General features: G+C 33.3%; 1 protein-coding gene across 1 annotated transcript in view; it reads left to right on the top strand.

Moving 5' to 3' along the window:
• The window catches only part of LOC105215262 (somatostatin receptor type 5), a 266,377-nt gene that overhangs the window by 68,985 nt on the left and 172,967 nt on the right, over nucleotides 1-24,425 (top strand). The gene's annotated exons all lie outside the window — the stretch shown is intronic.

The following is a 24,425-nucleotide window of genomic DNA, read 5'->3' as shown; positions in this document are numbered from 1 at the left end:
AAAATCTCACAAATCCAAATCAAACACACAAAAGAATGTGCAATAAAAATTTAATTACAACGAAGACTAGAGGCAAAATAAGAACGCAAATGAAAAGTGCGAGTAAATAGTAAAATAAATATGCTTAAGAAGTAGAAGAAAATCTCCGACTTGTTGGAAGAAAGATTTGCAAAGAAAAGTTGAAAAAGTCAAAAGTGTAAGTAAACAAAATGGGCCGGATAAATGATGAGCACAAAGTAAAATAAAAGAACAAACTAGCGGCCCTTGCAAACGGCAGCTGACAATTGCTAATGAAGGGCAGCAAAAAGCATTCATTCAAACTACAACAAAAAAGGCGATGTAGAGAGACAGTGAAAATGTAGCTAAAGAAACTTTAAGGCGATCATTTGCACTGTAAACTCTACAGTATAAAGCAGTTCAACTATTTAAAAAGTGACTGGGCTGCTGCGAAAGCGTCAAAAGGAGGAGCAAACATAAGCTCAACAGCTTAAGTGAAGGTAGCGCAAACATTAATCAGCGTCAACTGACATAATTTAAAGTTAAATAATTAACATAGTTTGCGCATACTTAAAGCGGAAAATGTTAAAATATTGCATTAATAATTTCAGCAGTACTGTTTGAAAATTCGTTGAATGGTAAATAAGTAATGAGAAGGTTCTATGGAAAGCAAAATATGCCGTACAACTTTATTTTATATGCAACAATTTAATGGGAAATTATGCAAAATTAAAAGTTTTTAATTAACCTTTGAGGCCAGTATGCGATGGAGTCAATTTACGAAAGCCTTTGAAATGTAACCATAAAGTAAAATGAAAACTTTTTCTGTGTAAAGCTAGTTGTGAAAAGGCAGATAAACAATTAATTTATTTATAAACTTTAAGTTTTATTTTCTTTTCATTTTATGATTTTCTACTTCTAGAACAATTGTTAGATGTTATACCTGAGACAGACATGTAGTATACGTTGTAGTATGCTTCAAAAACCATATGTGTATCACCGGTTTACCGAATTTTGTTTGAAAGCAAATGGTGTTCCGTACTACAATAGAGTTCTAGAAACCATTGAAATTTTGTGGTGTTGTGAAATGTACAACAATGGATTCATTGAACACACCGAAAGCTTTAAGCTCTTCTGCCACAATCATATGTTTTCTGACATTTTGACATACAGAAAATAAATTAAATTCAAAATTAATTGAAATCAAAAAACAAAATTTGAAAAAAAATTATGTGAAAATATGTAATATGTATGTAATAATATGTAATATGTATAATTTAATAATTTATTTTTAATTTTATAATAAAATAATTTTTTAAGATTGCTTGGAGTTGCAACTAAGTCAGGATCAATTTTCCTGCCTGTTATTCATCATTATATTTTGCTTGAATTTATTTGCATCAGCTGATGAATGTAAACATAGTACAATATACTACATGTGTGTCACTATGCTGGTTCATGGTTTCTAGAGCTTTTATTGTAGTACCTATTATAGTATGGAAACCATATGTCTGTCTTAGGTATTATACAAAAAGTTGCTCATACGCACTGTCTGCCGGTTCTGGACACATGCTTTATCAACTTTGAGGCCCGAAGTCATTGGTATTAGTAATCGTTGTTTATCCAATTTACACAGCCTAATGAATTGATCAATCAAAATTTTTATTGAGAAACCCTTTTATGCCCTTCACACTGCCGGCTACTTAATAACCGATCAGCTGTTATTTTTTTGTTTTTGCTTTTCATAAGAAGTTGATAAGTTTCATCAGCTGAATGCTATTTTTAGCAGCGATATCTACGGTCGAGTAGTATTAATGCTATTTTATCAAAAAATACAGCCTATACAAATACAGTTTTTAACGCAGAATTGCATTTCATTTTCAAGTCAATTAAAATTCAATTAATTAATTATAGATTTTTATTTTGTATGGCAAATCGAGCTTAATCAGCGTTTTAATCGAGCAGAGGATGGTTTATTGATCTATTAGCCCTTGTGCGAAAAGGCTATTATCAATTTAATTTCATCAAATGAACTTATTTAATCTAATTTAATTCAATTAATCATCATCGATTCAAAATAATCTTATCTTATGTAATACTTAATCTAAGTCACAAGCTATTATAATCAAGCCAATGTAGTCTGGTCGAGTATATTCCGTTATAACCTAGTTTTTCTAATCAATTTTAATCTAGTCAAATTTATTCTATATAATTAAATCGCAATTGTAGTCAGATAATCGAATTTATTATATTTATACCCTGAACAGGGTATATTAAGTTTGTCGCGAAGTTTGTAACACCCAGAAGGAAGCGTCGGAGGCCCAATGATCAGTATGTTGAACTGAGTCGATTTAGCCATGTCCGTCTGTCTGTCTGTCTGTCTGTCTGTCTGTCTTTATATATACGAACTAGTACTTCAGTTTTTAATATATCGTTTTGCAGATGTTATTTTCTCTTCAAGAAGCTGCTCATTTGTCGGAACTGCCGATATCGGACCACTATATCAAATAGCTGCCATACAAACTGAACGATCGGAATCAAGTGCTTGTATGGAAAACTTCCACATTTTACTACATATCTTCACGGAATTTGGTGTGAGTTATTGTTTATAGGAATAATTTAATCTCCGAAAAAAGTGTTCAGATCGGTTCACTATAGCATATAGCTGCCATACAAACCGAACGATCGGAATCAATGGCTTGTATGGGAAATTTTCGCAATTGACGTGGTATCTTCATTAAATTTGACATGGATTACTGCTTAAGGTAATAATATAATCTCCGAAGAAATTGTTCAGATCGGTTAACTATATAACCTGAAAGTTTCTAGCAAACAATCATAAAACATAAAGTGCCATAACTAGGACATAAATAAAGCTATGGAAATAAAATTTGGTATGAAGGATCGCACTATGAAGGGGCATATTTGGATGTAATTTTTTTGGGGAAGTGGGCGTGGCCCCGCCCCTACTAAGTTTTTTGTACATATCTCGCAAACCAATAGAGCTATATAAACCAAACTTTCTGCAGTCGTTTCTTTTAGCCACTTCCTAATGCAGTCCAAAAATGAAAGAAATCGGTTGATAACCACGCCCACCTCCCATACAAAAGTTAGGTTGAAATGGGTTAACTCACTAACGAAAAACGTCAGAAACACTAAATTTCACATAAGAAATGGCAGATGGAATCTGCACTCAGATTTTTTTACAAAATGGAAAATGGGCGTGGCGTCGCCCACTTATGGGTCAAAAACCATATCTCAGGAACTACTCGACCGATTTCAATGAAACTTGGTTTGTAATAGTTTCCTTACTTCCCAATGATATGTTGTGAAAATAGGCCAAATCGCTTCACCACCACGCCTACTTCCTATATACCAGAACTTTGAAGACAATCTGAATCGTTTACTTTACAATATATAAAGTAAGCACTAGTGAAGATATCGGTGAAGAACTTTGCACAAATACTATGTTAATAGTGTGGCAGCCCCATTCTAAAAATCGCCGAAATCGGACCATAGGTTTTTAAGGCCCCATATATCGAACACGAGGACCTCGGTGCTTCTAACCTAATATTATGGTTTCCAACTTTCAATGGACTTTATACAATATATATGACGAATATGTCGGTCAAATTGTGTATTATATAATATAAATAAAGTTAAATATATAAATTGCGAGAGTATAAAATGTTCGGTTACACCCGAACTTAGCCCTTCCTTACTTGTTTTACTTACTTTTTCTTACGTCTTTAGATTTGCTTAGTTACTAAAAGAAATGCACCTGTGAAGGGTATATTAGCTTCGGTACAGTCGAAGTTAACGTTTTTTCTTGTCCAATCTAATTTTATTTAGTCCAGTCTAATATAATTGAATGTAGTCTAAACCAATTCAATCTTAGTCAATTTTGTTCTTTAATCGTAAGTCAATCTAATCTAATCTGGTATAATTTAAACTATTCTAATCAGAAAGTATCCAAATCAATCTACACTGATTTAATCATACTCTAATTTATTCCATTATAATCTAGTCTCATCTTGAATAATCTACACCTTCTGACAGATTTTTGAAAACTAGACAGTTATTCTTTATATGTAAACGAACCACAAATAATTTTTAACGCTCTACAGAGCAGAAAATGGACAAAAACAGTGAATGCATACAAGAATACAAAGAAGACCGTTCCAACAAAGCGTACTAAATATATACATATGTTTTCTAATTTTCTTTCTTTAGCGCCAACATACTACATATACCTACTGTATAAGTGAATTTGGGTCAATGTACAGTGCATGAAAAAAATAACTACAAAGAAACGAAAAATGACAAAACAAAATTTAGCAACAAGGACAAAAAAAAATGCCACAAATGAAAAATATAAGCAGCAGGGATTACAAAAATTTGGTAGCTTGCAAAATTGAGTTGCGTCATAAAAGATTTAGTGAGAAAATTAGAGCTCGGCAAAACGTATGCGAGTAGAATTTTTTTCAACTGCTGGTGAATTCTTTGAATTCTTCTGCGTGCACAAAAGATAATCAAGAATTTGTATTCGCATACATTTTCTGGGAAGAAGCTTTCATATGAGCAGTTATGATTTCATAAAAGCATACAAAACGTATGCAAACTACCCTAATGTTTGGTTATTGGTTAACAAATTGTGACTTTTTAATAAATTTTGTGGAATCGGATGAGCTTTTGTATGAAGAGGCTTTCAATAAAGTCTTTTGGGTTTTATATTGCAAATATTTTCATGAAATTTACATTTGTATGTGGTAGTTATACTGTTATTATGCATTTTGGGCTTACATTTTGAATGATTGAGAGATTACACTGTGAAAAAAAATGAAAAATTTAACGAAAAAAATCTCATGAAATAAGTGACACTGTTGTTATCCAGAAGCCATTTCGAACTTAAAATTCTTCTTAATTGAAACAGTAGCCTATGTTCCAAGCTTTACATTAAAGCAGAGATTTTAGTGCGGAGAATGCAATGCCTGTAGCTATATCGGCTAAAAGTCATATTAAAATTCTGAGTACTTATAGATCACAAATTCTTGTGAAGAAATTCAGTAATTGTTTGAAGCCTTTTGAAGATGAATGATCGAAAAAATTAATACATTTTCACCAGATAAATACTTCTAACTGCCTCGTTTAGTAGATATGACTTAGAAGACTTGGCCCATTTTAATCCCTCATACTTCCTCCTCACTTCCATAACATTTTCATTTCATTTTTTCCAATGATCACAATTAGCAAACTCAAATCCTTTAACAAGTACTTCAAAAACCACAACAAGCCTCATTAGCGCACTGTGCTCTCACTTAGCTTTTGTATGCATTTGTTTCCTAAAATCGATTCAAAAGCGTAATTCACTTGAAATGATTTTCATTTGTTACACGTGAATGAGTTGAAGTGTTCGACTGTTCAATATCTTATGAAAAGCTAATAGACACAAGGTGTATTCCTCGAAACCGTGAAGATGCTCATTATGCATGCGAATTAGTGATTTTCCGAATAATTCACTGGCTTATGCCGAATCTCTTTGATTCTTGATTGAGGTCCTAATGAACAAGATACTCGGAACTGGTAATGAAGTATGATTTCGGAAATTTGGGTTTAGTTTTAGTGCACCAAAGTGTTAAGTCTGAGAAATTTTCTCAGAAAGCTAAGATCATTACTATAGAGAGAATGTTCTTGCAATATTATTTTTATACTTCTAGTCGAAATTCTTGATATTTTTCGTTTTAATTGGCATCATGAATAATAACGCATGGTAATAAACCAAATTTGGCGCCACCTATCATTTTCTTTCGAAATTTTAATTCTCTGGTGAAACTAGTTCACAAAGTTTATATTCTCTTCTATATATCTCGAGATTAATCTAATTTGGTTGTTATTCAACAGTGGCACCATCTAACGAGAAATTTGAAGGAAGCAGAAATTTAAAGATAGGCAGTTTGACATTTTACATATACATATACATACATATCTTATATTACGAAGTATAAATGCCTCCATTTTGAATACATGCACACAAATATTTTTGTGCAAATACCAGGTTAAGCAATTTCACCTAATAACCTTTATATATAGTGAATAGTAGGCTGGCATTTTTAATCCATAAAAATACTTAACTACATTGCAAAGCTCAGACTGAGCACTTAAACAAACTAATACACCAACACGTGTGGATATTTATATAAAAAGCTAGTTAAATATTTTCTATACATGCTAGCACACAGTAGACTAGGGGACAAAAAAATTAAAAAAAAAAAATTTTTGACAAGTCTAAAAAAACATATTAACAAGAAAATTAGTCAAGGGAATTAAAGATAATCCGATAGACATATTTTTATAGTATTTTTTACACTAATTCATTCTAAAAATCCAATAAAAAATGTTGTTCCAAAAATTAGTGTTTTTGAACACTTTTTCTCTGAAAGAGACTTTTTGTACAAATATCAGTGGGATTTCAAAAAAGTGGGATATAAAAAATTCTACTTAATATATCATTTCATTTTTATAACCACTATTTGCTGTACTTTATCGCACTGTATCTATTGAAAACTTTCCACAAGGTGAAGCTGCAAGTAATTATATGAAAAATGTTTATTAAATACCATTTGCTTGGTTGAATGGAAGTGAAATATTTTCAAAAACATATTTATTAGAGGTGAGCAGATATATATATATATATATATTATAGGTGTATATAATATAAGTAAGATAAGTTTTTTTAATTGAGCGCATACGCAAATTGCATATACACCTGCTAGTATTGGATTACATAATTCTGTAGATTCAACTATGCGTACAAAGTGGTGTGTGCTATGGGTTTCTGTGCTGCACTGATAATTATGTGGCTGAGAGCATATTAAGTTCAAATAAATATGTGAGAAATTACAATAATTTGAGTGTGCACTTTGGAGAAGCCCGTAAATGAGGATAAATATGCAATGTAATAGCACAAATGTGGTAGTTGTTGTAGTTTTTGTTGGATTTTAATTATTGGTAAATTATTAAAAACTATTGGGAAATTGATGTAATACGATTAGTAATAGTTGGTCTTTATAGGATGGAAATGACGTCGAAATCATTGAAAAGATCCCACGAGATGTAAATTTAATTCTGATCAAAAAACTGATTGATATAATCCAATATATCTTAGATGTAATCTGTGCAACAAGAAGAGAGGAAGAAGGTACCGAGAGACGGCTTGCTGTTTATTTAGAAAAATTACAAATATTTTAGTGGATGGTCAAGCGGTAATACAAGGGATTAAGTGTGTTATATGTATACAACCTTCTCTTTTTCTCTGCCTCTCTATATCTCTCTCGTTTTTTCTGCTTCCCTTCATCTCACTCTCTCTATTTCAATATATAATCTATCACTCTCTCTCTCCCTTGAATGTCTGTCTTAAACACGAATTCTTACACCACACAATTTAGACTGTAGAGTGCTTTCTAGAGAGTTTCCTCATCACTTAATTATTTATTATTTTCTTCACATTCAATTAAAATTTCATATTTGTTCTCTCCAAAATAGTTGTGACATAGTTAAATTAATTTTCCACAAAACTTTACTTATTATTAGTTTTCTCTAACTTTCGGTGCATATGAAATTAGTATGTAGGCATGCGAGGAAATTTCCTCTAGCACACGTACTCGTAATATAATTAATTAAAAAGCAATTAACAGCGATAGGTCACCCACTGCAAAGCCATTGTGAGCAAGTGAGCCATGTAAATACTTAAACCACTTGATGAAACAAATTTATTACACACATACCAACCCACGCATTCATCTAACTGTATATTTATCATACAATCGTAGATATTACCGCTTAACGGTGTTGGTCGTGCAACGCCTTAATGCCACGACATGCCGCAGCACGAAAATGCAAATAAGCGGAAGTGCATGCAAAAGTCACACGAATATATGTATATATATATTTTCCCAAAGTTCCTAGGTGGAACACAGGGCCACAAATACATATATATAAATTCATAAAATAGTTGGGCATGCATGAATATACTACATATGTATATGTGAATGTGTGTATGTTTGTAAGCCTTGCACCTGTTTGCTGCATATATAGATAATTAATTACGACGCTACTTGCATAACGGACGCTCAACAGCTACGCCTGCTCATTTCCATATTTTAGCTGTCATTTAGCGTGCGTACTTGCCAACCCATTCCGTTCCTTTGCTTTTCCATGTGTTGAAAGCAACGCGTGAACTTGCCACAACCTCTCGCCTCTAAGCCACCATACTCTTGTGATGTATTCACTGCAAGTTCTTATGCATAAATATCCTCATGTGCATATATGCTTATATTTATGTGTGTGTAACCAGACTTACCTTCACTTTCACTTGCTAGCGCTTTCAAGAATTTCAATACCTTTTAAAGCAGTCACAGTGCATTTGCGCTCGTCTGCTTCCTTCCGTTTTTATATTTTTTGTGGCTGACAGTAAATGCTTCATTTTAAAGCACTTTTTCATATTTTGGTTGGTTAAAATTTTTGTTGAAAAGTAGACAGTTGCTCAAGGTGACATTTATGCGGGAAAAATTTCATGAAAGTAAAGTTCGAAAGTGTGAAATTTTTGGGTATATTTTCGCCTGAATAATACTTCATCAACAATTTGTGTGAATAATTGTAGTCCTGTACTTTATCAGCCCTTGTTTTAGATTTGATTTTGGATGAGGAGAGAATGAGTGAAGATAGCTTCGAAGTGAGTACCGTACTCCATCTGCTGCTCTTGTTGAGGTTTAACCATTCCGCTCTATACTTCAACTATACTTAACATTCATAACTAAGAAGGATTCCCTTTCAACACAATTTTCAATTTAACGCTTTAATTAGATATAACACTCTGCTGCGATCCATAACACTGCAGTACCGGACGTCATTGACGGCAGTGTGAATCAGCACTAGAATCATACAGAACTAGGTCAGATTCGATAGAAAGATTTCTCACCACAATGGTGTAAGCATCGCTTTGGATTTTTTTTCAATTGCCCGCTTTATTTTCGGAATTATGAAACAGCGGAGTAAAACTGGTCAGTACTGGTCGATGAAACAGGGATCCATTGCAACACATCAGACCGCCATGGAACATATAATAGGCGAGAAAGTGGACTTCGTCCGGTTAACCTTCTTCGAAGAAGGCGAGGACTGTTCGATCGGTAAGAAAGGTCAGGGCCATCGATCTCACAAATTATTGAGCCGAGACACCGAAACTAAAACAAAAGAACTCATTTGGTGAGGAAATCACCTATACTGCTATAATTCTTTCAAGGTTGGATTTTGAATTATTGAATTGAATTATTATTTATGATAATTCAAGTCACAATGACTCCCCTTATTATACACATACATATACATATTCAGAAATCGGTTAAATTTTTGACTATAAGAACCGTTAAAACATTAATCTAACATCACTTAACCCAAACTAACCAAAGCTAAGCTATATCTTTTATGACAAGGTGAAAATCATAAAAGGTCAAATTCATTCTAACTTAACTTCAAATAACCTGATGTAACCTAACCTAATCTAAATTACTTGAACTCTAGAAAATCACATCAAACTATGACGCGTGACTTGATTTTTTACGTATTTTATCGTTTATATCGTGCGCAATAATGATAGGCAATCTCTTTCATTACCTGACCTTAACCTGTATACCGAAAATATGCATTTAAAAAAGAAAATAAAATTTTGTGTAATTTCCACTCATTCGGTTAAGTGAAATTTGTCGATGAAACACATATACTAATGAAACGTTATGCGCCAACTGGGAAAAATAAAATGAAATAACAAAACAAAAGTGAATATGCTGAAATGAGAGAGAACGGAAAAACTTTTGTATGCATTTTGAACTGTAAAGGAAGCTCCATATAATCCTAAGCCAGCAAATTTGTGTGCTTGCAAATAAATAGACCGCTATCAGCTAAGCAAATTGACTGCGCTTTTATTTTCAACAAAAAAACATAAGAAGAAAAAAAAACAACAGTTCAACTTAAATAATGCTTTGACTATACTTTATGGCTGTTAAGTGAATTTGATGAGCGCTGAAGTTAGTGAAATGATGTTAAAAGGACATACTAGACACAAAAGCGGCAAAGAAGCGCCGTAAAAGGAAACGGACTAATGTTTAAATGCTACCTTTTTCCTACCGACAAATGCTATTTGTTCTTTTTTTCTCAATGAAAAAACAATTTTCGGACTATGTTTTCCACTCCACTGACGGCTTAATTACCTTTTCAGCATGTCAATGGCTATGGCGCACAGCAGCAGCAGAGAGGCAGAGAAATTTGAGCATTTGCTTTGGGTTAGCCTGAAATAGGCAAATATTATGGCCGCAGGAAGTGGTCCACTGACACGAATGCCATTAATGAATGATCCAACAAAAAGGTATGCGACTGGATAAGACCGCTTGAATGACGGCAATAAGAGTTTTTGAGGTTTTTGTTTTCGCTTTTTTGCTTTGCAGAAAGGGTGGGAATTGTGAAACTCAACCAAGTGCAGATGTTGGCCATAGTTGGTTGAGTCTTTTTAAGCTGAGTTCATGGGTTGCGGCTATTGGTTTTTTATGGTTTCCTGCTATCATTTTATGTCTAAACTGTGTAGTTAGAGTGCTTAGTTTTTGTTTTTAATGTTGTCTTAAAATTTAATTTAAAGTGATTAATTTTGTAGTTTTTATTGCATACGTTTTTGTCTACAATAGCTTAAGATAGTTTAGATTTTGTTGGAAGACTAAATTTTCTAAATAACAAGCTTGAGTTTAATACTATAAGTTCATGAAAAATTTCATGTTCATCTGGCAAAAACCGGGTTGTAAAAGTAGAGTTTATGGTGGAGATTTAAACACAAAACCTTTATATTATAAACTCCATATTTGTCAATAGTGTTTAATGTTAAACACCAGTATGAACAATAAACTCGAGTTTATGGATGAACTCTCGGGAAAAGCAGAAAGTTTAGCGCTGAACGAAAAACGAGAGGGATGCTGACTTATGCTATTTTGGTCCTACAAAACTATCCGTAATATTTTGAAGATACTTTAAGTTACATAACTGCAAAGTTATGTAGAGATGATTGTCGTAGAAGTCTCTCAGTCCCCAAATTATCAGTTTCTCGAATTGTTATTACCATTTGATCATAGATTTAGAATATTTTCTATTTGATTGGCTTATTTTAGTTAAACTCTAAGTACGTATTGTTCCGACTCATCATCGACTAGTTCCAATTCATAATGATAGATGTTACTATTCTATCTCGAGCAAATTGGCAACTCTTTCTTCTCCATAGTTAACTATAAGGCATACTTAATCCAAAGCAATCGTTATTTAATGGTCACTAATATTATTAAGTTTATCATAACTTCACTCAAATCTAACTACAATTCTCAAAAAAAGTTCTGATACGAGCGCAATTCACAATTTATACTTACTTTCGACAACTTCGCCAAATCACAAAAATGCGCGAAATCTACTTGTGATACATAAATAAATTCCAAGCACATACATATTCCGAAAATGGCTAATGACAAAATGATTAATGCGCTCAACGGAAATTAGCCAAATCCTCATTTCGTTCATTTACTCACAGTATGTATGACTAGCAAGAAAGCTAAGAGTAATGTTGATGAACCCACTTCAAATTCTATAAATATATATAATAAAAGTCAAATATGTAGACAAAACTAATCAATCTCTTGCATGTGTTGCTAGTATACATAGTATATAAGTAGGCTGCGTGTCAAAGGTGTAGTATACAGTTAGGCGCTAAATGCTAAAGTAATTTATTTCTGACTTTTGTTGTACTTTCTTTTTTAAGGTGAGCATTTGATTTAACGCTGTAGGTGGAAGAAAGTAAGAAAGTTCATAGAAAGTCGTTGAGTTTGCTTCACTTTCTACTTTTGCTTGTTGAAGGCGTAGCGTGCTTGTAGGCGCTGCTGTAATTGCAATGAAAATTTGCACGCCTACTTCTAGGCTTAAATTTAATTTCGTTGCTTAGTTGTTGAAATAATTTAATAGGATAACTTTTATTTTCAAAGTCTGGATGATAATTATCAAGCAGTTCTTTGATGAATTAAATCAATTATTTGGTTGAGTGGGAATTGGGAGCAAGTACTATGATTTATTTAACTTGAGACGAAAAACGAAATATATAACTTTAATTTTAAATTCTATAAGAAGACAGATTTGCATTGTGAAGCTAAGAACAGGCGTTGAAGAAATTGAAGTTAAGATTAGATTAGATTATTGTACCCTCTCCAGTAATCACAGCACTCCCTCCAACCCCGTCACATTAAGGAACCTTAACAGTGTTGCAGGGCTGATGGATGCGATACTATCTCTTTGGGGATACAGGGCCCCAATTGTCTGTCACCTTTTCTTTGCGATCGCCGGGCAGTCAAGGAGTAAGTGCTCTGGTGTCTCCGCTACCAAATCGGCAAAAATCCGACGAGTAGATTTCCAGTTTGTGCAGATGACACAGTAGTCTGCAGTGGCCGGTGTAGTTGTCTCAGTTTGTTCCTGGGGAGCGCCATTAACTGTTTGAATCTTTTCAGATTGGATCCTCCGAGGAACAGTTTATGGTGGCGAAGTACCTGCAAGCCTGCTTACCAATTCCTCTTCTTGTGCCGACCAACTGCGATGAAGGGCTCCGGCCCTATCGGCCTGGTAGCCGCGGCCTTCCTTGCCAGTTGGTCCGCAAGTTCATTTCCTCGTATACCCCTATGTCCTGGAACCCAGATCAAGGTTATGCTGTTCTTGTTACAAATTCTGTTCATATTGTCCGATGCAATCCATAATCAGTCTCAAATCAAAGGATGATATTGCCTGAAGTTAAGCAAGAGTGGCCTTTACTTATGTGGCTGTGAGAGTAGAACACTTATATTTAAGTTGATTCTCTGGACATCTTATGATTACTGAGAGAGAGGAAGATACTTTATATGGAGTTTAAAGGGTGGTAGTTGAAAGCATGATAACCATCCTTAAGCTTTCATACAGCTTTCATCACTTCACTACTGTCTTCGAGATCTCTACTGCAACTTCAATTGAGTAATAACGTGATTTATTTGAGAAAATATATATATGTAATATTTTATTTATGCCCGTCTGTTTGTAAATAAACCAATTTCGCATTACCAACTTTCATCAAGTATTTATTTGCTTCGAAGATTCTGCAGTTCATCATCAACTACTGACAACACAGTCGTCGCACCTACTTACTCACTTCTTGGCATTTATGGAATGTAAGCGATTGTAGTTGTTGGTCTTGTTGTTATTCAAGTGCATACTTGACTCGAATTGAACTTCCACAAATTGGTCACAGAGACCTATATACAAAGGCATATTATATATATATACGACTGTAAGTATATATACTTTGCTGAGTGCATTCGCCGCATTGACTGCATTGCACTTAAGTACATAGTTGATTTATTTGATTGGATGGTTGACTGCAATTGTGGTAGTTAGTCAGCTCGATTGACCAGCAGCAACTTGCGCCAGCATCGTAAGCTCATCATTATTCAAATATAGTATATGTATATAGGCACCTAAGTAAGGGTTTGTGTGTCGGTAAAGTAGCATCCAATTAAACTGCGAATTCTTGGAAGATATTGCGGTTGTTTTCAAGAATATTCCAAAGTGTTTGCATTTGTGAAAGGAAGCGGCATAATTATACTACTCTTCTATTATATATATTTTGCTCGGTTTGGTGTAAGCATATTTTTGATCAGCGAATCTTTCTTCCGGTGGTTGTGCTTATTACTTCGGTTACGAGTTGTAGCAACCGGTGCTGTGGTGCTGCGGCGTGGAGCGTGGTTGAAGGGTTTGAAATTGAATTTGTAGATTCTCGCCAATAAGTAAGACGGTTTTAAAATTAAATTAATTTTTCTTTATGAAATTTTATTTTCTAAACTAGAAGATTTTCTGAACTAGAAGATAAAGTTGTAAGTGCTTCGTCAAAATTAAATCCTTAGCGAGAGGGTAATATACTTGGATTATCTTATTTATTTAGTTATGTTAAGTTAAATGTTATGACTTTTTTTCCTTTATTAGATATGGATGTTATTTCTGTTGTGTTTCCTTGATATAACATGTGTTATATATTTTTTATTTTTATCTCTAGTACTATTTCTATAACCAACATTTTTACTTAATCACTTAAAATAGATGGCAACTCTTATAAGATTTTTTCGAACTTCCATAATTCTAACTTCTATAACACGTAGTTCTCCATAACTCGAACTCTTGAATCGGCCATAGAAGTCAAATTTCATACAAATTATGTTCCGTAACTCGGATGTCTCTCAAACTTCAAGTTTTTTTGTGGATCCTTGTGATTCGAGTCAGGGAAGTTCAGCAGAACAATTTATACCCACTTTGTAGTATTTTTCATTTTTAGCACTTACATTTTTCGAATACGTGGCAACCCATCTCTTATTACTATAAAAAAAAAATCAGAAAACAGAAAATTAATGAAACCCTGCTTATATTACTTTACTATAGAACACATAATTGATAATTTATTGCATTTTCTTGAACACATTTTTAACAGATGGCAACTCCATTCGAAAATTATTTTTTAATGCAACACTTCTTATTTTCTTAATTTTACAGGTATATTGCAGTATTTCTTTATGTAATAAATTTTTTTATAAATTTAAAATTTTAAAACAGGTGGCAACTCTTTCAAAAAATATGTTCAACTAAAATCTCTTTAGTTTGATAACTTTATTGGACTGCTTTTTTCTTGTATATTTTGCTTCCATAAAACTTTTTAAACAGGTGGCAACCTTTTAACCAAAAAAAATACTCCAGATTTTCAAATAACTTCCACACAAATCTTTTTTTTTATAACTTTAATAATTTTTATATATTATTTTGTAGGTTTAAAAATAAATTATGATTACTATTAATTTATAATAATGAATACAATAAAAAGCTAGCCTAACCTAATTGTAATAAACAAATTACTTGGCACACACCAACACCAACACATGCCACTTTCAGCAGACGACTGCACAGATACTATGTGTGTCATGGCTAGTTTAGCTGGAAATTGTCTGACATTTCGCACTAAGCACTCGACACGCGACTGCATGCCAAGCATGAGCACATGCGTAAATATTTGGATATCTAGAGAAATGTGTATATATGTATGTGTGTATATATGTATTCATGCTGACTGCAGGCAAATTTTGCGTCGATCACACGCTCATGGCAAAATATACAACGTAGACTCATTGGCTGGACAATAGAAAAATAAACAAAAGTCACTGAGTGGAAAGCTCGGCAGAGAGTGAAATGCATGACACAGTTGAAAATATACACACAGGTACATATATACATATATACTTAAATATAAATACAAAGCAGCAGGGGTCAACTAACAATTGTAAATACTCGAGGCTTACACAGTTGCGAGCACACAAAGAATGATGAAAACGCTGCCAGCCTGCCACTTTGCGCGTGTAATGGTGAAAATGAAACTGTAGCGAACGCAGTGAGGTGAGCGCCAAATCAAAAGCGCTCTTAAGTGACAGGCTTAGTGAAAATGTAGCTTATTGTAATGCTGTCAATTTGAATAGCTGAAACTCGTCTGGCTAGGCAGCCGTGGAGCACACGCGAGGCTTTGGCAATTCATCAATTGTTTGTTTTACATGTCACACTTTGACAGGCCTATTGTTGCTCATACGCCGTGTGCAACTACACGCACATGTGATTGAAGTAACGGAGTGTAAATAATAATAAGAATGTAAGTGTGTGTGTGTGTATAGAACTGACACACACTATTGATTTTTAGACTATTTATTTAACTGTCATGTAGAGTGTATATATATCGACATATCTGTCTATATGTATTTGCATGTAAACAAGCTGCCGAAAATTCGATCATATTGAAAACTAAAATCACTCACGCATTATACCATTGATTTCATATTAGGGCAGAAATTAAGGTTCAATGCACAGCATCAGAAGGTTAGCTATAAATATCGCCTTACATTCACATATACTCACTCATACAAAAGCTCATATATACATTTGTATGCAAATACCCACTGAATGCCAATACAATTGTCATCAAAAATAATTGAATAGCTTTGCGAATTTGTTACGAAAGTTGGTCAATTGAATTTGTAAAAATGCCGCCACAAAGTTTGTTGCCATGAAGTGTGTCTTTGGCGCGGCACTTGAAGTTGGCGTACACGCGGGTCGTATAAGCAACCGCAAGTTTAAATTGTCGTAGACACACATTTACATACAGCAATGTAGATGTATGAAATTAAAAAAAATCGTCTCGGCATCTATAAATTGTGTTGTCGCAAAAGTTGTTAAACCGCTGCGAAATTGTGGCTTGGCTCAGCTGGCAGCCGCTATGTTGGCTTGCTCTAGGGAAATCGATTTTCGTTGGTTTTAGTATATTTGGCGAAGTTCATTATTTTTTTTTGAGTTAAATATTGAAATTGTAAGCCTATTAGTTGGAATTGTGTTTTTTCTTGGTACAAATTAAAAAGGCAATATCATTTGAAATAGCATTTCAATGTATTTGGTAAAAGGAATATTCAATTAAATAAATTAAATATGTAGCCTTTCAATGCAAGAAAAATGTAAAAATTTATTTCAGGAAACCATTTCAATTTTCTCATAATATATTAGAAAATATACATATATTATTTTCCTTTTAAAAGGTTTGAATTGGGCGTCATTAGATATTACAATTATTTCAAAAACAAACAAAAGATAAATACATAGAAATAATGTTTTCAATTTAATGTTCTAATTTCAAACTCCACTTCATAAAAATATTCCATCAACAGTTTCAATTATTTATATTAAAATAATTTAAATACAAGTATATACAGCGCACGCTCGAAAACTTGAAAAAGGCAAAAAAGCTCTAAAACGTGAACAAAAAACGTTTCATTGTTTGAAAGTATTTTGCATCGACATTCAATAATTCTGGATTTAGGGATTCTTCTAATGGTCATTTAGGTTTTTTTTTTTTTGTGATTGCAAGTAACGGGCAACAAATTTCAGTTGCAAGTTTGGATTTGCATGTAGCGGGCCGTCTTAGATTTAGTGCGTAAAAATTAGTCCTTAGAAACATGTGTGCTTGAGACATTAAAACAAAAATTCAAGTGATTTTAAAATATGTAAACAACACATATTCTGGGCCATGAAAAATACTGCATACTTCCCTGCTGTCCAAAATGGAGATATCTCTTTATCTTTGGTTTATCCGTATGCAAAATAAGACCAATCAGCGTTTTAATGAAAGTCAAAAACCTGCAATCAAAATAATGATGCTGATTTTTCGCTACCGATGGATGACTTCAAAATTAAAAAAAAAAAAAACAAGTAAGGAAGGTCTAAGTTAGGGTGTAACTGTAACTGTAATTTTATACTCTCGCAATTTATTTATTTAACTTAATTAATATTATATAATACACAATTTGACCCACATATTCGTCATATATATTGTATAAAGTCCATTGAAAGTTGGAAACCATAATATTAGGTTAGAAGCACCGAGGTCCTCGTGTTCGATATATGGGGCCTTAAAAACCTATGGTCCGATTTCGGCGATTTTTAGAATGGGGCTGCCACACTATTAACATAGTATTTGTGCAAAGTTCTGCACCGATATCTTCTCAAATACTTACATTATATGTATATTGTAAAGTAAACGATTCAGATTGTCTTCAAAGTTCTGGTATATAGGAAGTAGGCGTGGTTGTGAAGCGATTTGGCCTATTTTCACAACATATCATTGGGAAGTAAGGAAATTATTACAAACCAAGTTTCATTGAAATCGGTCGAGTAGTTCCTGAGATATGGTTTTTGACCCATAAGTGGGCGATGCCACGCCCATTTTCCATTTTGTAAAAAAATCTGAGTGCAGCTTCCATCTGCCATTCCTTATGTGAAATTTAGTGTTTCTGAGGTTTTTCGTTAGTGAGTTAACCCACTTTTAGTATTTTTCAACTTAATATTTGTATGAGAGGGGGGTGTGGTTATTATCCGATTTCTGTCATTTTTGGAATGTATAAGGAAATGGCTAAAAAAACGGATTGCAGAAAGTTTGGTTTATATAGCTCTATTGGTTTGCGAGATATATACAAAAATCCGATTTGGGGGCGGGGCCACGCCCACTTCCCCAAAAAAATTACATCCACATATGCTCCCTCATAGTGCGATCCTTCATACCAAATTTTATTTCCATAGCTTTATTTATGGCTTAGTTATGGCATTTTATGTGTTTTCGGTTTTCGCCAATTTGTGGGCGTGGCAGTGGTCCGATTTTGCTCATTTTCGAAAGCAACCTTCCTATAGTGCCAAGAAATAAGTGTGCTAAGTTTCATCAAGATATCTTAATTTTTACTCAAGTTACAGCTTGCACAGACGGACGGACGGACAGACAGACATTCGGATTTGAACTCCACTCTTCACCCTGATCACTTTGGTATATATAACCCTATATCTAACTCGTTTATTTTTGGGTGTTACAAACAACCGTTATGTGAACAAAACTATAATACTCTCTTAGCAACTTTGTTGCGAGAGTATAAAGATACGGCATTCGACTTCTTCTAATATCGAGCGAAAATTTGTTTTCCCAGCCTCTGCTTCTTCAGCTTGGAAAAAAGATCCCCAGAATCACATTTTTGTGTTGCTCAAAATCTTGACAATTTAAAAGGCAAAGAATCCCGGCTTTTTTTAAAATGTTCGATGTCTCATCAAGGAAAAAAATCAAATTCAAACCAAATGAAGCAATTGAAATTTTCAATAAATCGCTACTGTGGGCTAGTAATAAAGGTGTCGGACGAAAAAACGAAAAAAACAGAACGATTTTCCAAATCCAATTTTTTATAAACATTTAAAATATACATACAGCATACAATATGGAAGAAATATGACGAGCTCTGGCAATCCTATAATATATTTTAGAATAATTTAAAATTTTTATATTCCAAGCAAATTTACAATTTGCATACAATAATTTATTTTCCAAAAATATTTACTTACCAAAAGAAATTGGCTGGCAACTCTGTTAGACAGTATATTTTATATCAATATTCTTAATCAAGATCCTAGTTATATATTTTCTGAAGTTTAATTGTTTTAATGACCTTTGTTTAAACACTACTTAGAATAATATGACTCGCAGAATTCCAACCCTTAAATATATTATAATCAAACTAAAACGTGGTGGGTTTTAATATATTATTTAGAGGCAGAAAGTAGTATCATAACATCATAATAATTATGATTTCACGAATATAATTTCTAAATTGAACAAGATCACTAAGTAAAGCACTTTCTGTACAAGTGTCTCTGTGCTAAAACTTTTGTTTAATATTTCATAATTAAAGACATTTACATAACGACATTTTGCTAACAGAATTGATAATATGCCACTATACTTTATCCACAGCAAAACTATGTACTTCTTCGAAAAATTTTGCAAATTAACACCATCATAATAACAACCCAAGTGTTAATTTTTCGATCATAGAAATTCCACCGGAATTTTCTTAATTTTAACACCACTTATTCACTGCCCTAAATATAGTATCACCAGCCACCCGTTGCTTGTCCCCGTCTTTTATGTTGTACTTGCCTTATTTTCAATTCACTTGATTTGTTTTGTTTCAAAATAAAAACGCTTTAATCTCGTTCATTTGCCTGTCGATCACCTGGGAAATTTCAAATGGTTTTCAATATTTTTTAGCTCATTGAAATGAGCGCGCTAAAATAAACAAATAAATGATGGAAATGATTGTTGTTACAGCAAAAATTTATGAGGTATAAATTTGTATCTGCTTAAGCGATGTGGCTGTCTGTATGCAGCTGTGCTATTGCTTGGAATTATGAATATATGTAAGAAGATATAAAGTCAGTGTAAATATATCGAGATACATACTTGCACACTTCAACATGTGAGATATGTATCTGTTGTTTGCTATTCTTTGCTGAATGAGGTCGTTTGTTTTATTGTTTTCATTTTTAATTTACTTGGAACTATAATGGCCTTTTAAATGATGTAAACCTACTAAATACTATAAAAGAGTTTCAGATCGTTTTTTGAAATGTATGTCAATAAATTAATAAATTACAGTGCGAATAATACTATTATCAACGAAATTCAAAAAATGTTTTACTCAGTCTATTATATCTAGTAAGTTAATGATTTAACTCTCAGGCATATTGTTATTGGACGAGTAGTAGAAGTCCAGTACTCGGTCTGCTCAGACTGGGCCTATAGCTTAGACTGGGTCTCTAGCTTAGACTGGGCCTCTAGCTTAGACTGGGTCACTAGCTTAGACTGAGTCTCTAGCTTAGACTGGGTCTCTAGCTTAGACTGGGCCTCTAGCTTAGACTGGGTCTCTAGCTTAGACTGGGTCTCTAGCTAAGACTGAGCCTCTAGCTTAGACTGGGTCTCTAGCTTAGACTGGGCCTCTAGCTTAGACTGGGCCTCTAGCTTAAACTGGGCCACTAGTCGTTCAGCAGAGAACCGTAAAAAGACAGAGAAATCAAACTGTTCCCAGCTTGTTAAAGATTAGATGAGAACACTGGAGTTGACTGGGCGATGTAGTGATCTAATAAAGAATGAAGTCGAATTTTCTAAGAATTTCAGAGTATCCTAATCCAGAGCACTTTAAGCCCTCACCGAACACCCTATACATTTTTAAAAATTGTCGATTTTAGAATGAATTAGGTATCACTAAAAAATTAGAATATATTTACCGAACCCTTGGTGAGTCGGTGAAGCAAGCAGGTTTTGATGAAAAATTTTAAATCTCAGTCGTAATTGCAGGGATAGACTTGGGCGATAAAACCCTTTCGAGGAAAGGTATTATGGACCATATGAGCGTTAATACGGGTTCTGGAACAATTATTTTTAGGACACTTTTCTATAATGACAATCGAGGCGGTGGAATGGCGGTCGGAAGAAATTTTTTTAGAGAAACTAATCGTGATATTATTGGTGAGCTTTCACCTGTAATAATATATTATATTTCCAATTTCTGAAGTGTCTACACACGCAACATTTCTATTGGTCCTGTTTAAATTCCAACTGAGTCATGTAATTCTTCTTAACAAAAACCAAAAAAAAAAAGATTACAAGCAATTTCAATTGCAATTGAAAGCTTTGTTAAGTATCTGAGACACTTTAATTCTTCTCCTCACTCGGTTGCTTAACATACATACATACTGTGAATACTTATGTGTAGGTTAAGTTTGAGTTCGTTTTCATAATCAAGCGCATAAATGCTGGAAAAATGTTTTTTATATAGATTAGGGTGGTCTTAAAACAAGTCTTACAATTCAAAAATTTATATATCATATATTTGATGTAAAACTTTATAATTTTTTTACAGAGATCTGGATCCAGCGAGGGTATCACAATTAAATTATTAAATTATTAAATATTACTTTTTGAACACGCAATGGAAAATATACATGAGTATATGTACATTTTACTTGTGACATGAATCTTCATCAAGTACATCTTTCATACCACTGATAGTAATTTGTAGGAAAAATATACCAAATTTGCACAGATTTTTAAGAATCCGATATCATATGGTATATCAAGTTTTTATTTACAATAATAGTTTGACATTTTAATACAAAAGTAGCAAATTTCACAGCATTAAGATCATCCCTAATGTATACGCCGGAAATCTCTGAAACTTAAACACATAAAACTTACACTTCTATACTCAAGCGCATTGTTCCACCGAGGCATATGGACATCCTATGTAGTATAAGTATGCGCATACAACAACTTCATAGTTGAATAGCTTTTAGAAAGTGCTGAGCAGTGACATTTAACACCAGCTGTCAAAATGCACCAACGCTCACACTGCGCGCTCACTCTAACAATTTTTATTAGAAAATAAGAAAATATCTCCCGTGTATTAGGATTGGAAGCTGCCAAGGACTATAACTACTAGTTTAAGTGTGTGTGTATGTGTGTTATAAGTTGTGCAAAAAGAAACGTAAACTCAACTTAAGCTGCTGCCAGCCATCAATACCCTGCGTAACTGTAGTTTTTCAGTTTCTCACACTCTTCCTCTTCTTTCTTCCATCTATGTTGTCTTATTTGTGTGTTGTCGTTTTCAAGTGTACTTAAAGCTCACTTTTCAAAACAATAAAAGAAAGCAGGAAAAACTGCGTCTACACCACAAAGGCAAGTGTGAAAGTTGAGTGCTGTCAGCGTGCAAAACTAGAGAGTGAAGCGTCGTCTTTTTTCTTATACTTGTGGGATTTCTGTTGTGGCTGGCAGGCTGGCTGTGTGACATGGTTGCTTTTCGCAAATGCTCGCACATGTAGCTTAGCGCTACACTGCTGGGGCATGTGAGCTTATGAGTGAACTTTGAAGTTAGATTTTATATTTTTTTATTAAATGAAAATTCGCGCTAAATCGCTTTGAAGTATTGAAGCATCTGCGGAGGTAATGCTGCGTGTTTATATACTTTAGGCTGGTGTACCAATGTCGCAGAAGCGTAACTCAGATGGTTTTGAAAGCATGGAATACTTGGAAATCTTGGATAGAGATAGAGATAGTGATAGAGATAGAGATAGAGATAGAGATAGAGATAGAGATAGAGATAGAGATAGAGATAGAGATAGAGATAGAGATAGAGATAGAGATAGAGATAGAGATAGAGATAGAGATAGAGATAGAGATAGAGATAGAGATAGAGATAGAGATAGAGATAGAGATACAGATAGAGATGCAGATAGAGATACAGATAGAGATACAGATAGAGATAGAGATAGATAGATATTAGACTGAACCGTTAATGAGTGGTGAAATACAACCTTTACTATAATGATTTCGGACTTGATAATTTTCAATTCTAACCGTTATTTCTGAAATTTCCGTATTAAAGACGGCGCAAACTAAAAAAAAATCCAAATGATCTCTATTTCCGCATTTAGCAAACAACTTTACTCCTTCCTTTTAATATTTGTGTACATATTTACAGAACTCTCACATAAGACATTGTGTGGCTCACACATTGTGTCTCGAATTTCGGCAAACTGCCTGCCATTGTTTGCCTAACAATTCGCAAATCTGTTGTCTACACACACACATATGCAACCACACACAAACAGACACAGCAGCCACTACATTTCGCCTCCATATGCAGTAAATATAAAAGTAATGCGTAAGGGTTCAGTGTTTGTTTCCCTCAAGAATTTCTGCTGACTTTGCACCGCCTGGCTCCTACATATTTTTGTATAATGTGCGGACATTTACCAACAAGCAAACAACAATAATAACAATACATGGCAGAATCAATTTGAGTAGTGAAAACATGCCATTAATACATTGAAAAGCAGAAGAAAAAAGTTGAAAAATAAAATCAATGCCTTCCGCCACAGCATACAATGCGGCGCTGATTTTCCCAGCTCGACCCCAATTCGTCGGCAAGCTGTATTGTTGCCCCGTTACCATTTTTTGTGGTTATGTTTTATAGTATGCTTATTGTTTTCTTACAGCTAACAGATACATTCTTACTTACTTACTTACATGCAATGGTCTGCTCTGAATGGTAGTGTTTCTTGTAAATGTTGAAATTTTATGTTTTTGTCTTAATTTTAAATTACACTCGCATTGATTGTGCCATTAGCAACAGAGGTCGATCATATTATTGTAGAGCTTGCGAGAAATAGAGGGAAATTAAATTAAGTGAAGTGAAAATTGAATTTATATGGAATAGTTAATATTAACGATTTGATTTTTTTAAGTCAATAAAGTAGTGAAGCTGAAACTCTCAACAGGGAACTATAGAGGAGTTTTTTTAATTACGAAAAACTTATTCCAAACTATCTAAACTATAATAAATATTAAAGATTTTAATATAAAACTTACTATATAATTTACTGCCCTGTTATTGAAAATAAAAAAAAAATATATTTTTTTAAAGTTACTTCTTTAATTTTAATAAACTTGAATTAATTATTTTACAATTATAATTCTTACAATAACGTCTAGCTAACACTAAAATACACGTTTTATTAAAAAAAAATCGACATTTTACGCATATTTCCTTTTAAAGCCTTTTAGGCAATTTCTTTATAAAAAAATTATTTATTAATTTATAATTTCACAAGGCATTAATCAATTTTAAAATATATAAAATAAAAAAACAATTTTAATATTAAAGCAATTTTGTTAAACAAAAAGCTAAAAATAAGATTTTTATTTCTTTATACTTCACTTTAAATTTTTTTATTTTATTTCTTATTTTTTTTACAATACTATGTTAATTTACAGTAAAAGAAGTTCGATAATATATACTCTTTTCATTATTTACAATACATTACTAGTTCATCATTAACTTTAACTAGTCACTCAGATTAAGAGCTTAAAGTATTTATTTATTTAA

The sequence above is a fragment of the Zeugodacus cucurbitae genome, chromosome 4, assembly GCF_028554725.1.
Source record: "Zeugodacus cucurbitae isolate PBARC_wt_2022May chromosome 4, idZeuCucr1.2, whole genome shotgun sequence".
Classification (NCBI taxonomy): Eukaryota; Metazoa; Arthropoda; class Insecta; order Diptera; family Tephritidae; genus Zeugodacus; species Zeugodacus cucurbitae.
The sequence above is the reverse complement of the archived record's forward strand: the minus strand, read 5'-3'. Positions and strand labels throughout refer to the sequence as shown.